Genomic DNA, 14,134 nt, shown 5'->3' on the forward strand with positions numbered 1-14,134 from the left:
GCAGATTCGGTACCGTTTTACTTTTTGACTGTTAGGCATACTATCAGAATTCATTACCAAAGTTTCCTAACATACAAATATTCTAGGTAAAGTTTTTTTTTTTATAGCCAGAGAAAATAATTGGATGCACGTAGAGTGAATAATTAGAATGACTCTGTGTAATTCTTTAAAAACACAATTTTAAGAATTAATTAAAATTGTTAATACATGCTCATTGTAAAATACTGGGATACAGGAAAAAAGCACAAAGAAAATAAAACGCACATTAATTTCTTTGTTCACAACTGCTTTGGTTACATGCTTCCTCCACTCTGTAGTATCATAAATATCATTTCACATCTTTATATATTTTTTTACAACATTGGTTTTCATGGTGGCAGAGTGGCCTGTGAATGTACTATTAATTTCTATAAGAAGGCTTTTTTGATATCTGGCCCATTTCCAGTTTTTTTGTGGTTGTAGAAAAGGTTGTGATGAACATTATTAAATTGTTGCAGACTTCCCTATTTCCTTGGGATAAATTCCTAGACTTGGAATTGCTGGTTAAATGTATACCAATTTTTAAACTGATTTTACAAGCCGGCACATTGATATGGCTTTGTATATTTCGCTAGGAGTCTATTACCTGTTTTGCCTATACCCTTAAAAACACTGGATGCAATCTTTTAAAAATCCTTTACTCATTTGATTGGTGAAAATGATACTCTTATTCTTTAATTTGCATTTGTTTCAATATTAGTGAAAGTGAACCAGTTTATGCTTGTAAGACATGGGTCTTCTTTTGGGAAGTGCAGTTTTAAATTTCTTTTGCAGTTTTTCTCTATAGATGTGTTCCTCTTTCTCTTATTAATTCTAAGAGTTCTTTAGAGATGAAGGATATTAACCCTTTGACATACATGCAAGTAATAATTTCCTGGCTTTTTATTTGTCCTTTTTTTCTAAAAGTCAGTTTCTTTTATTTTTCCTGTGCATTAATTACATTTTCCCATTTATTATTCTTTTCTTTGCTTTTAGGCTTAGAAAAGACTTATATCCCATCAGATACAAATTCTCTATATTTTCTTCTCATTCTATTGTTATTTCACTTTTTCATTTACTTTTTAAATCCCGTTGGCATTTATTTTGGTGTAAAGTAAATTAACTCAATGATATTGCATGTCTGTCTGGAAACAAAGTTGTCATTTTGAATGATATCCTTTTTTAACAGTAAATGAATTTTTAAAACATTAAAATGAATTGATTTGAGTTGAAAGCTTTTTAGAGGACTTTTGAAAGCCCTGTTTGTTGTTTGATCCTAAATTTTGGCAGTGGGAGTGCTTCTGAGGCGGTTTGGTCCCTCTTCGCGATACTGGAACCTGTGCTTGGGCCTCTCCCTTCTGCTGCCTCTCCCAGCTATGATTCTCAGCACAGGTCCACAGATGCCCTTGTTTCTGGAGAGAACTTTTGTCCCCACATCTGTGGAACCTGTAGTTGCTAGCTCTCAGGCCAGGCAGACATGGCCACTGTCCTCCCTGGACCTCTGTTGGCCTGGATTGCCCATGTGCAGGATTGGGCAACTGTGTGGATCTCAGCCTCCTGAATTCCTACTGGGTCTTGAGCAAAAAATGCAACCCCTGGACAGCTGCATGCAGCCTTGCACATACACCCTTTGGGTGAGCTCCTCAACAACAGCCTGGCTGTCTATTTGGGGTATCTCAGGAACACAGACAGCACTCATTTGAACACTATTTGTATAAGCAGCTAGATGGTGATCATTTGTTTAGTTCCTGTGAATTGTGGTCCTTTTTAATGTCTACAAAATTCAACGCGCCACAGACATTTAAAGGCCAACAAGATGGACCAGTAGAGGTATATTTTCTGTTGAGGAAATTACATTTTCTTTTGTGAATTTGCCTTTAACAGGATATTTCATATCACAAGAGGCAGTGTAGTGTTAACAAAGCATTGGGCTTCAAATCAGAAGTCTTCTGTTTGTGTCCTGGCATTGCCACCGTGCAGCTGTGTGACCTTGGGTAATTCACTTAACCTCTCTGAGTCTCTGTTGGAACTTTAGAGGGACTCTTTCTGTTCTGTAACAACCACCATCAAATTATAAAGAGACTGCTGTGTGGTATTCTCCAGCCTGGAATACTGTGGAAATTTGCGTTTGTAATACCTGTTAATACACATACATGTCTTCAGTTTAGTCAGTCACTCAGAAGCCTGAGCACAGCAGGTGGCAGATGGGAGTATAGGAATGTAGGAGCCTGTGTTTGTGTGTGTGTGTGTGTGTGTGTTGTCTTCAAACAAACTCATAAAAATTCTGCCGCTAGGCATTCACAAACAGTGGTTGTTTGTTGTATAGATCCCTACTCTTTCTGTCACTTATGTTTTTTTTTATAGGAAAAGACCTTCTAAGATTATGTAAATTACGTTTTAGTTTACTGGCTATTTTTATGCATTTCCTGTTCTTTCAAAGGACTAGATAAAAATTTTCTGTATGTCCTAAGATCTCTGATTGCCTCACTTTAAATTATAAAGAACGATTAAGAGTTCTAAAACATTCACCCTGCGATCATTGGATAAGATTTTAATTTTTTCAAGATTAAAAAAAATTGAGTGTGCTAATGACATAAAGGTTCTTGCAAGAGCTGCTAGTCTAGCCTCTGATACAGATGTGTATAAATTCATCATTTTCGTGCAGACATTATTGGTAATAGAGATTTGCCCACATAACATGGGGAGCACAGAGGAGAAGAGAGAAGGAGAGGGATTCAGGGAAAAGGTGACACTTGAGCTGGGCATTGAAGCGTAAATAGGCATTTTCTATGTAAAGATGTGGGAAAAGGGCATTCTAGACTCTAGAAAGAAGAGCACGTGCAAAGGCAAGCCACTGGGCAAAATTGTGGCATTTTTGGGCACACGAAGCAGTACAGAGTGGCTGGCCAGATAAGGCAGATTTATTTTCTTTGTGCCATTATTGAAGATTATAGAAGTGGCTCTGCTTCCATCTTACCTTAAGTTGCATAGGTTGTGGCTGTTCAGCTTGCATTCTGAGCGTAGCTTTTTGTAGAGCTGTTCAGCCTTCCAATGTTTGTTGGATGACATCCAGCCCCACCCTGTTCTGCCACCTGCTCTGGAGAGGTCTAAAGCAAAATGTTCCAGTCATTTTTGTTTTTAAACCAGAAGCAAGTTTCTACATCTTTAATTTTGTTAAAATATAGTTGGAAGAGAGTAAGTCTAGGTCACAGAAAATTGAACTGTGCTGAGATGGAGTGGGTAGGTGGATAGTCCTTTAGATAATGAGTCGACTATTAGAATTTAAAGGCATCTTTCTAGAGAAGAGATGAAGAAGAAAACAGCTCAAACAGGTGCTCCATGCCCCAACTGAGCCTGTCTGAACTTACACATGGTCTAGAATTTATTGGATGATATATGTTTACTAAGGTAATTATAACATGTACCTGAAATGAGAGAGTTTTTGCAGGTAACTACTAAATTTATAGCTGAATTTTCTGGAGGCCAAAGCAAAAAGGGAGTGAAATGTATCATATGTTACCATTGTCCAGTCTAAGGTGCACACTAGCTCATTGGGAAAGGGTGGCCTCTGTCTTCCTACCTCCCCCAAAAGTAGGTATCTATTCGATCTTGGAGAATCATAGGGACAATACCTCCTTCAATTTTTTTTTCCCTCAGAAATGGGGACATGTTCTTCATGAGGCTGCGCTATACATTGGCTGTTTATAAAAGTGAAAGCATAATATCAAACCACAGCTCAGTGGTGGTATTTCCCTGGGGAACTGAGCCTTTATAGTTTAGGTACCCTACTTTTCATTGGTTTTATGTGTTTAGAAAGGAGAGAGCAATAGAATATTGAGTTTGTGCCTGGTGGTTTCTCTCTATTGGTTTCTGCAGCCTTATTTTTGGCAGGAACAGGACAGCAGTCAGTTGAAGGATGCTACGTGCCCAAGGTATAACAATTCAGTGTGAATCGCACTGTGTGGATGATTAAGGAGCCAGGCGATGTGCTGGTTCCTTCTTCCCTCTTACTGAGTAGCCTGCTTGGGGTTGGCTGGGCCTGGTAGATAACTTACCTTGGGTGGGCCCTTCTGAACTTATTTTTTTTGAGTTGGAGTCTTGCTCTGTCACCCACGCTGGAGTGCAGTGGCACAATCTTGGCTCACTGCAACCTCTGCCTCCTGGGTTCAAGCGATTCTCATGCCTCAGCCTCCCAAGTAGCTGGGATTACAGGTGCGTGCCACCATGCCTGGCTAATATTTAGCATTTTTAGAAGAGACAGGGTTTTGATATGTTGGTCAGGCTGGTCTCAAACTACTGGCCTCAAGTGGTCCTCCCACCTCGGCCTCCCAAAGTGCTGGGATTACAGGCTGAGCCACCGTGTCCAGCCCCTTCTGAGCTTTCAGTGTGTTACTCCCCATCCCTAAGACACGAGATCTGGGCCAGAATCTTTCTCAGAGGGGGAGATTCTAAATGAACATATTTTGAATGTCTTAAAATCTTATCTGTTAGAGGAACTTTTAAGAAAAGATCGAACATACTTTAAATTTTACAGTAGTTGTCAGAGGATGGAATTGATTTTACTATTTTTTACAACTTTATTAACATTTTTTTGAGAACCTCTTTTTCCAATTCAGCCAACTTTTGCAAGTCTTGACATATTCTTATTCTAGGAATTGGTGGGTACGTGATCTCACAAAATTGTTTAAGGAATTTTTTTTAAAAAATATAGAAAATAGGATCTATGTTGAAATAATTATAAAGTGCGTTACAATTTGAGAAATTTTACCTAAATTTATATGAATTTTAAAATGGTGATTGTTGGCCAGGCCTGGTGGCTCACGCCTGTAATCCCAGCAATTTGGGAGGCTGAGATGGGCAGATCACTTGAGGTCAGGAGTTCGAGACCAGCCTGGCCAACATGGTGAAACCCCATCTCTACCAAAAATACAAAAAGTAGCGGGGGCGTGGTGGCAGATGCCTTTAATCCCAGCTACTCAGGAGGCTGAGGCAGGAGAATCGCTTGAACCCAGGAAGTGGAGGTTGCAGTGATCCAAGATCGTGCCACTGCACTCCAGCCTGGGCGACAAGAGCAAAACTCTGTCTCAAAAAAAAAAAAAAAAAAAATGGTGATTGTTTTTCATGTTTGGAATTATATGACATGTGTATTAAGAGTTTAATTTATTTTTCAAGTATAAGTGAGGTAAATGCAAATCCCAGAAGACTGTTTTCTATGCACACACAAAACAACATTTCTTTTAGTACACAAGGAAATCCTTTCCGTTGGGTGACATTTTGTTGACATATTTTTTCAGGGCATCCATACTTTTGTTTTACACTGAAGAAAAGGACAGTGTGAGGGACAGATGTCAGAGTGAAGGTGTGAATTTGCACCAAATGCCAGGTTTAGGACTCAGAATAGCATTTTTTTGTACGTGGGGCGCCATGAACGCAAAGACTTCCAGAGGGGCGGGCGTTGAGCAGGGATTGTCTAAGAGGAATCAAATTGCCAAATGTCTGCTGCCAGATTATTCTTCCCTAAAATTGATCTCCCTGAGAACTTGTCTTACGGCCCAGTTCCCACCAGCTTCCCTCTGTCCTCCCCGACTTTATAAAGAAGCTTATCTGACTCTATGCTGGTGTCAAACACCTCCAGGTGCCAAAGGAAGAATTCAAAATCCTGGCATGGAGAAAATGAATGACTAGTGCCTATAACTAACCCTTTTGCAGGTCACATGGCTCCTATTCTTGGCTTTCAACCAAAGTGAAGGAGGATCTAATCTAGTTATCCCCTCAGGTAGATCACCAACAGATCACTATGGGATTTGGAAAGATGTTAAAGAAGCGTATGACATGGCTATAACTAAACACTCTCCATTCCTGTCTATTGTTAAAGCGAACAAGGTTATTATATATATATATATATATATATATATATAAAATAAATATAATGAATAAATAGGAATAAAATTGAAATCAGTGAAATTCACTTATAGATAAGGCCCTATTCAATGTATTTGTGATCAAATTCCACTTTTGATTTTAATTATTTGTGAAATGTGTAAAATATTTATGTTGTTTTGATCAACTGTGAAACAAAGGTAATCTTAATAATAACTCAAATTCAGGATATATAGTTTAAACTCTTAAAGCATTATGGTCACAATTTTTTTTAAATGAATTTTACTTTGCCTGTATAGTTTTGTTGTATAGAAACAGAACAGAGAGATCAATACAATAATTGCAAGCAGGAAGTGTAATCTGTTAGAACAAAAATCTGTAGGGGGAATGGAATGAAAACACAAGCTGAAAAGTTTGTCACTCAGACTTTCTTTTCAGCATTTTTTTAGAGGATTTGTGAATTTCAGAGAAAAATTAGTTCATGAGGCCTGGCGCGGTGGCTCACGCCTGTAATCCTAGCACTTTGGGAGGCCGAGGCTGGTGGATCACCTGAGGTCAGGAGTTTGAAACCAGCCTGACCAACATGGGGAAACCCTGCCTCTACTAAAAATACAAAATTAGCCAGGCATGGTGGCAGGCACCTGTAATCCCAGCTACTGGGGAGGCTGGGGCAGGAGAATCACTTGAACCTGGGAGGCAGAGGTTGCAGTCAGCCAAGATTACGCCACTACACTCCAGCCTGGATGACAGAGTGAGACTTCCTCTCAAAGAAAAAACAAAAAAAAGAGTGCATGAAAGAAAAGCTTGTTAATTCCTCCTTAACTTCTTAATGATCTCACCTCTAACAAGGGTTTCCCAATATTGAGAATATCTTAAACATACATATGCTATCCTCTCCGTCCCTCCCAGGCCCACCCTCTACCTGAGGTAACTAGTGTTCTTGGTCTTGTATTTATTGTTCTCTGCCAAGTTTTGCAAGGCTTGAATATTATGCAAATTTGAGAGCTTCCTTTAGGACAAAGAATAAAACACTGTCAGTTAAAAAAAAAAAAAAATGCCCACTCCAGTGCAGTGTCGCCCAGCGTGAGAGGCTGTGTGGAGCAAGGTGGTGGTCTTTACCAGTGGCAGTTTCCTTTTGCAGATTTTACAAAAAAAACGTGAGCATGTGCGTTTATTGTTAGAGCCCCTCCTCAGACTTGGAAAGGAGCACATAAAAGTAAGGGCTCCTGAAATTTAAGCTTCAGCAGTCGCTGTGAAACTACCTCTGTGTATGTGTATGTGTGTGCATGTGGGCGTGCATACATAAAACATGCACACGTACATCCCTGAAAACTGTGTTGGTTTTAGTTGATTTAAACTCTTTTTTTAATTAATTTTTTTTTTTTTTTTTTTTTTTTTGGGAGAGAGTCTTGCTCTATCCCCCAGGCTGGAGTGCAGTGGCACGATCTTGGCTCACTGCAACCTCTGCTTCCTGGATTCAAGCAATTCTCCTGCCTCAGCCTCCCGAGTAGCTGGGATTACAGGCGCACGCCTCCATGCCCAGCTAATTTTTTTTGAAATTTTTAGTAGAGATGGGGTTTCACCATGTTGGTCAGGCTGGTCTCGAACTCCTGACCTCAGGAAATCCGCCTGCCTCGGCCTCCCAAAGTGCTGGGATTACAGGTGTGAGCCACTGCGCCCGGCCTGGTAAAATATGAATTTTATACCTTGTTCTAGGAGAACAGGACATATATATTTGATTGTTATTGCTATTGTTTTATAACTTGGAGGAATTATGAGCTGAAATTTTATTACTTACACTTTATTTTCTGCATTTTTTAAAGGACATGTGAATTCCAGAGAATTGTCCTTATTTATTTTGGCTGAATTAATGGGGCAAATTTGCCTCCTCTGAAAGAAACAAAATAGATAACAAAGATCTTCTCTTTAAATACCAGCCTGGTGTTGTTCTGTGTTAGAGAAATTCTGGCTTTTGCTTCAGACCTCCAGTCCTGGTTTCCAGAAGAGGAGCACTTTCTGGTTCTCATTCAGGCACTCAGTGGATCTTCTTCCAAGTTTTTTTAAAAATATGACCATTAGCTTACATTTTCCTATGTGTTCAATCCTTTTCTCAGCAGAAGTGTTTGTGGTGGATTTTTGAGGGTGGGAGTGTGGTCAATGACGCAACTGAGCATTTCAGGGATTTGGAAATAAAGCTGTTTTATTGTGACTACCAGTTTTGTGCAGAATCATCTCATTCTTTTCTGCACGTGGTGAGTTTTGAAGTGAAACTTAAAGTTTAATGAGATACAGCAGCTGGAGTTGGGCATTTTGAAAAGAGGTAAAGAGAGATAATTGTAGTAAAACATACTGTAAGGCCTTACTTATCTGGAATAGCATGGAATGAAGAGCCCCAGATAATGGTGTTTTCTAGAAAGTGAAAGTTTAGAGCTTTAACCATCATACCCTCCCCCTTTTTCTTTAACCATTTGTTGGAAATCTCTTTAAAACATATTACACATGGTTTTCTTCTCCAGTGAAACTATTAGTCATCGTTTGAATCTTGTAAGACATCGTTTCTGGACTCTGGCTGTGATCCAGCCGTCTCCTCTGGATCCGTCATGGTGGGTGGGACCCGCTGTCCTGCCCTTACCTGGCCTTGGTCTGTCCTGCTGGCTGCACTCTTGGGTCTGTTGTAGGTTTGCATCTCCTGTGTGGTCCCTTGGCCTTCTCCCTGCTCTCAGGTGGCTGGTAGTAGCAGCCCTCCATCCTGCTAACCTGCTGATTCTAACAGGCAGTAAATTCAGGGAGCAAATACAGAACATGTTGGAATTTGTAAAACAGCAGGAATGGCCCTCAGTGGAGCTCCAAATGCTTGCTGGATGTTTCCTCTCCGGAGACAGGAGCCATTTTATCCTGGTGTGCCGGCTCACTTACCACACTTAATACCAACTGCTCTTAATGAATAAGGGAACAGCGTGCCTCATCTTTATCTATCTCTTTTAGACGTTAGGCCATTAGCTCTTATTTTCAGTTGTGTTTTACATAAGCAAGCCTGATGGATGACTCTGAATAAATAAATAAGATTTAATTGAATTATGCAATTTTCATTTTCTCTCAGATAATACCAAATCAAACAAATGTGAAGCCAAACACACATAAAAGATTCGTTTTGCTAAAACAAGGCACAGTGTGAATATTTTTAATTGACTTTTATTGTATAGTCATGTGCCGCATAATGACGTTTTGGTAAAGGATAGATGCTTATTCTGATGGTGGTCTCCTAAGATTATAATACTATATTTTTACTGTACCTTTCCATGTTAATTTTTTTGTTTGTTTGTTTTTTGAGATGGAGTCTCGCTCTGTCACCCAGGCTGGAGCGCAATGACACAATCTCAGCTCACTGCAACCTACGCATCCCGGGTTCAAGTGATTCTCCTGCCTCAGCCTCCCGAGTAGCTGGAATTATGGGCGCCCGCCACCACGCCCAGCTACTTTTTGTACCTTTTAAATAGAGATGGGGTTTCACCATGTTGTCTAGGCTGGTCTCAAACTCCTGACCTTAGGTGATCCACCTGCCTCGGCCTCCCAAAGTGTTGGGATTACAGGCGTGAGCCACCACACCTGGCCTAGGTATATTTAGATACACAAGTACATACCATTCTGTTACAGTTGCCTACAATATATTCTGTACAGTCACATGCTGTCCAGGTCTGTAGCCTAGGAGCAATAGGCTATACCATCTAGCCTAGGTGTAGAGTAGGCTGTACCATTTAGGTTTATGCAGGTTCACGCTTTGGTGTTTGTACAATGATGAAATGCCCTAACAATGCATTTCTCAGAATGTGTACCCATTCTTAAGCAATGCCTAGTGGTAGTTACATATCAACAAAATTAAAAAGTAAAAAATAAGAATAATACAATAATTGTAATGATAAACTGAAATTTTAACCTTCACCTTAGATATAAGAATAGAGGTATGTCTCCTTTCCCATAAGGATTTCCTGGAGTACAGAGCCCTAGTTCCAAATTTTTTTCCGAGGCCACTCAGAAAGGGTTGTTAAGCTTCTTTGTTTTCTGTTTTAAACAAGAATTTCAGAAGCAAGGTGTGGAGATTTTGCCTATTAGAGATTTTTTTCTTGGTCTTATTTTCTTTTATATCAAGTGATTTGACTAAAGGACTGAAAGTCCTGAGTGAGGATCCAGGGCCCAGGCAGACATACTGGGGCCTTGTGGGTAACAGAAAAAGGCACTCCTTGGGACTAATTCTATAACGGTGCCCTTCCTGAGGCGGACTCTGGCACCATGGCTTGTGAATGGAGCATGGCCTCCCTTTCAGCCCCTGACCCCTCCTCCCAGGCCACTTCAGGCAGGGCACTCTGGTGTGGGGTGCAGTCCTGTGACAATCCCTGCATCAGTGTGGGGCCTGGCAGGAACACGGTCGGAGGCTCACAGATCTGAGTCCTGAGGCTCTCGCAGGGTCTGTCCAGGGCACTTGTAAGTAAGCCATCATCACTGACATTGTGTTGATTTAAGAATTGAAACTCCAGGCCTGGGGCAACTTGCCAAGGGTTATAAAGCCATTACATGGTAGGGAGCGGGGCCTTGAGCCAGAGCTCTGGTCGTCTCTGATGACGACCAAGGCCTGCCCCCCTCCATCCCATCCAGAATCCAGATTGCATTGGTCGAGCATATCACCCCTCTCTTCCCTCTGTTTTCCATCCTCATGGTGGTCACAGCAGCTCAGCCCATTGCCCTCTTCTGCAAGGCCGAGCGCACCCTCCTGGGCTGCAGCCACAGCTGTGGCTGTCCTTACCCGCTGTGGATGCCGCTCCATCCACTTCTCTCTTTTTCTCTCCACAAAGAACCAAAGAATGTTCTTTGTGGAACATTTTCTTTTTTCAACCAGAAAGTGCTACCTCAAGCCTCCTGGAAAATTCCTCATTATTTCAGAAACATCACTGTACTTCTTCCGTTGACTCAGCACTTTTGTCTCGTTTTCAAGTGTGGATTTCAGACCCTTGTCATTCTATGGAGCAAATGAAATACAGTCTTGAGGAGAAGTGTTACGTAACATTAAATTTCATCACAACTCTTTTCAAGAATACTTTGAGAATTTCAGAGTGTTTTCAAGGGAATCTCTTTGACGTTAGTTAGTTCCTCCTCTTGGTTCATCACCAGATAAAGGAAATCTCCAACTCTGGGGAAGACATGTGAGGGAAGTCTGGGAGAATGTCATGCATTGACACCCATGAACTTGCTGACATCTGGAGGAATGAGCAGGGCTGAGAGAATTCCGGTCCTGGTCCTGCCTCTGATGCTCCCACCACCCCAGGGAAATAATAATTCCCACTCAGCCCGCTCCACGGGATGTTGTAAGGACAAAATGAGATGTGATATATGTGGAAACACTTGGAAAATTCGGACGTTAAAGTGACTCTAGAAATGTAAGTGTCATCATGACTGGAAATATTAGTATAGCTTTGAGAGAAAAGGACATTTTTGGTCAAATAAGTTTACAGGATAGTGAATTATTCTCTCCTTGTGGGCTCTCAACACATCTTAACATTTTAAAGGCTCCCCTAAGTCCTGGAGGAAAGAAATCCTTTTCAATTCTGTTTAACTTAGTGTTTCTCAATGTTTTTCCCCCTCCTGTTAGCTGCCTCTGTGAACTGCTGTGAGTGGAGTTGTTGGAGGGCATGTGAACTCAGCAGAAAGACTTTGTGATATTTATTTTGGCTGCTTATTTACTCAGGTTTATTCCAGATACAGGAAGTCTCCAGACACTGAGTTATGGATCAGTGAGGTATTATTGTATTTTATCGTAGACACATACATATACAAATACATGTATGTATATTTACACACACACACACACACACACACACACACTTATGCAGGAATACCTTGTTTTATTGTGGTTCACTGTATTGTGCTTCACGGATAATGCATTTTAAAAAAATAAATGGAAGATTCGTGGCAAACTGGTGTTGAGCAAGTTTATCAGCACCACTTCTCATTTTTCTTTTTTTAAAACTTTTATTTTAGGTCCAGAGGTACATGTGCAGGTTTGTTGTATAGGTAAACGCGTGTCATGGGAATTTGTTGTACAGATTATTTCATCACCCAGGTACTAAGCCTAGTATCATATAGTTATTTTTTCTGTTTCTCTCCCTCCTCCCACTCTCTGCCCTCCAGTGGAGGCCCTGGTGTCTGCTGTTCCCCTCTTTGTGTCCACGTGTTCTCATCAATTAGCTCCCACTTATAAGCGAGAACGTGGTATTTGGTTTTCTGTTCCTATGTTAGTTTGCTAAGGATAATGGCCTCCAGCTCCATCCACGTTCCTGCAAGAACTTGATCTCGTTCTTTTTTACAGCTGCATAGTATTCCATGGTATATATGTACCGCATTTTCTTTATCCAGTCTGCCATTGATGGGCATTTAGGTTCATTCTATGTCTTTGCTATTGTGAATAGTCGGCACCGTTTTTTTCTGATAGCATGTGCTTACTTAGTGCCTCTGTATCATATTTTGGTAATTCTTGCAATATTTTAAACTTTTTCATTATTATTATATCTGTTATGGTGATCTGTGATGAGTGATCTTTGATGTTACTATTGTAATTGGGGGAGCCACAAACTGCACCCATATAAGAAGGCAAATTTATTCAATAAATGTGTGTGTTCTGACTGCTCCACCTACCTGTGGTTCCCTGTCTCTTTCCCTCTCCTTGGACCTCCCTATTCCCTGAGACATAACAATATTGAAATTAGGTCAGTTAATAACCCCACAATGGCCTCTAAGTGTTGAAGTGAAAGGAAAAGTTGCACATTTCTCACCTTAAATAAAAAGCTAGAAATGATTAAGCTTAGTGAGGAAGGCATGTCAAAAGCTGAAATAGACCGAAAGCGGAGATAAACTGAAGACTGGGTCTCTAGTGACAGTTAACCAAGTTTTGAAAGCAAAGGAAATGTTGTTGAAGGGAATGAGAAGTGCTATTCCGGTGAACACATGAATGGTAAGAAAGCTAAAGAGCCTCATTACTGATACCGAGAAAGTTTGAGTGGTCCGGATAGAAGGTCAAACCAGCCACAACATTGCGTTAAGCCAAAGCCTGATCCTGAGCAAGGTCCTAACTCTCTTCAGTTCTATGAAGGCTGAGAGAGGTGAGGAAGCTGCAGAAGAAAAGTTGGAAGCTACCAGAGGTTGGTTCATGAAGTTTAATGAAAGAAGCTGTTTCTGGAACATGAAAGTGCAAGGTGAAGCAGTGAGTGCTGATGTAGAAGCTGCAACAGGTCATCTAGGAGATCTAGCTAGGATCATTGTTGAAGGCAGCTACACTAAACAACAGATTTTCAATGTAGACATAACAGCTTTCTATAGGAAGAAGATGCCATCTAGGACTTTAGTTAGAGAGGAGAACCCAGTACCTGGCTTTGAAGCTTCAAATGACAGGCTGATTTTCCTGTTAGGGGCTTGTGTAGCTGGTATCTTAAAGTTGAATCCAGTGTTTATTTACCATTCTGAAAATTGTAGGGCCCTTAAGAATTTGCCAAATTTACTCTGCCTGTGACAGCATATCTGTTTATAGCATGGTTTACTGACTATTTTAAGCCCATTGTTGGGCTTTAAAAAAACACTGCTCAGAAAAACAGATTCCTTTCCAAGGTCACTGCTCATTGACAATGCACCTAGTCACTCAAGATCTCTGATGGAGATGTACAAGGAGATTAATGTTGTTTCAATTTCTGCTAGCACAACATCCATTCTGCAGCCCATGGATCAAGGACTAATTTTGACTTTCATATCTTTTTATATAAGAAATACATTTCTTTTTTTTTTTGAAACTCAGCTCTGTCACCCAGGCTGGAGTTTTTATAAGGATATAGCTGCCATGGATAGTGATTCCTCTGATGGATCTGGGCAAAGTACATTGAAAATCCTCTGGTAAGAATTCACCATTCTGGATTCCATTAAGAACATTTGTCATTCATGGAAGAAGGTCAGAATATCAGTATTCACAGGAGTTTGGAAGAAGTTGGGATGACATGGAGGGGGTCAAGACTTGAGTGGAGAAGTAACTGCAGATGTGGTGGAAATAGCGAGAGAACTAAAATTAGAAGTGGAACCTGAAAATGGGACTAAATTGCTATCTCATGATCAAACTTGAACAGATGAACAGATGAGGAGTTGCTTCTTTTTTTTTTTTTTTTTTTTTTTTTGAGACCGAGTCTCGCTCTGTCACTCAGGCTGG

General features: G+C 40.6%; 1 protein-coding gene across 1 annotated transcript in view; it reads left to right on the top strand.

Annotated features, from left to right (window-relative positions):
- The window catches only part of UST (uronyl 2-sulfotransferase), a 326,326-nt gene that overhangs the window by 17,534 nt on the left and 294,658 nt on the right, over positions 1–14,134 (top strand). The gene's annotated exons all lie outside the window — the stretch shown is intronic.

Source organism: Pongo pygmaeus, chromosome 5 (assembly GCF_028885625.2).
Source record: "Pongo pygmaeus isolate AG05252 chromosome 5, NHGRI_mPonPyg2-v2.0_pri, whole genome shotgun sequence".
Taxonomy (NCBI): Eukaryota; Metazoa; Chordata; class Mammalia; order Primates; family Hominidae; genus Pongo; species Pongo pygmaeus.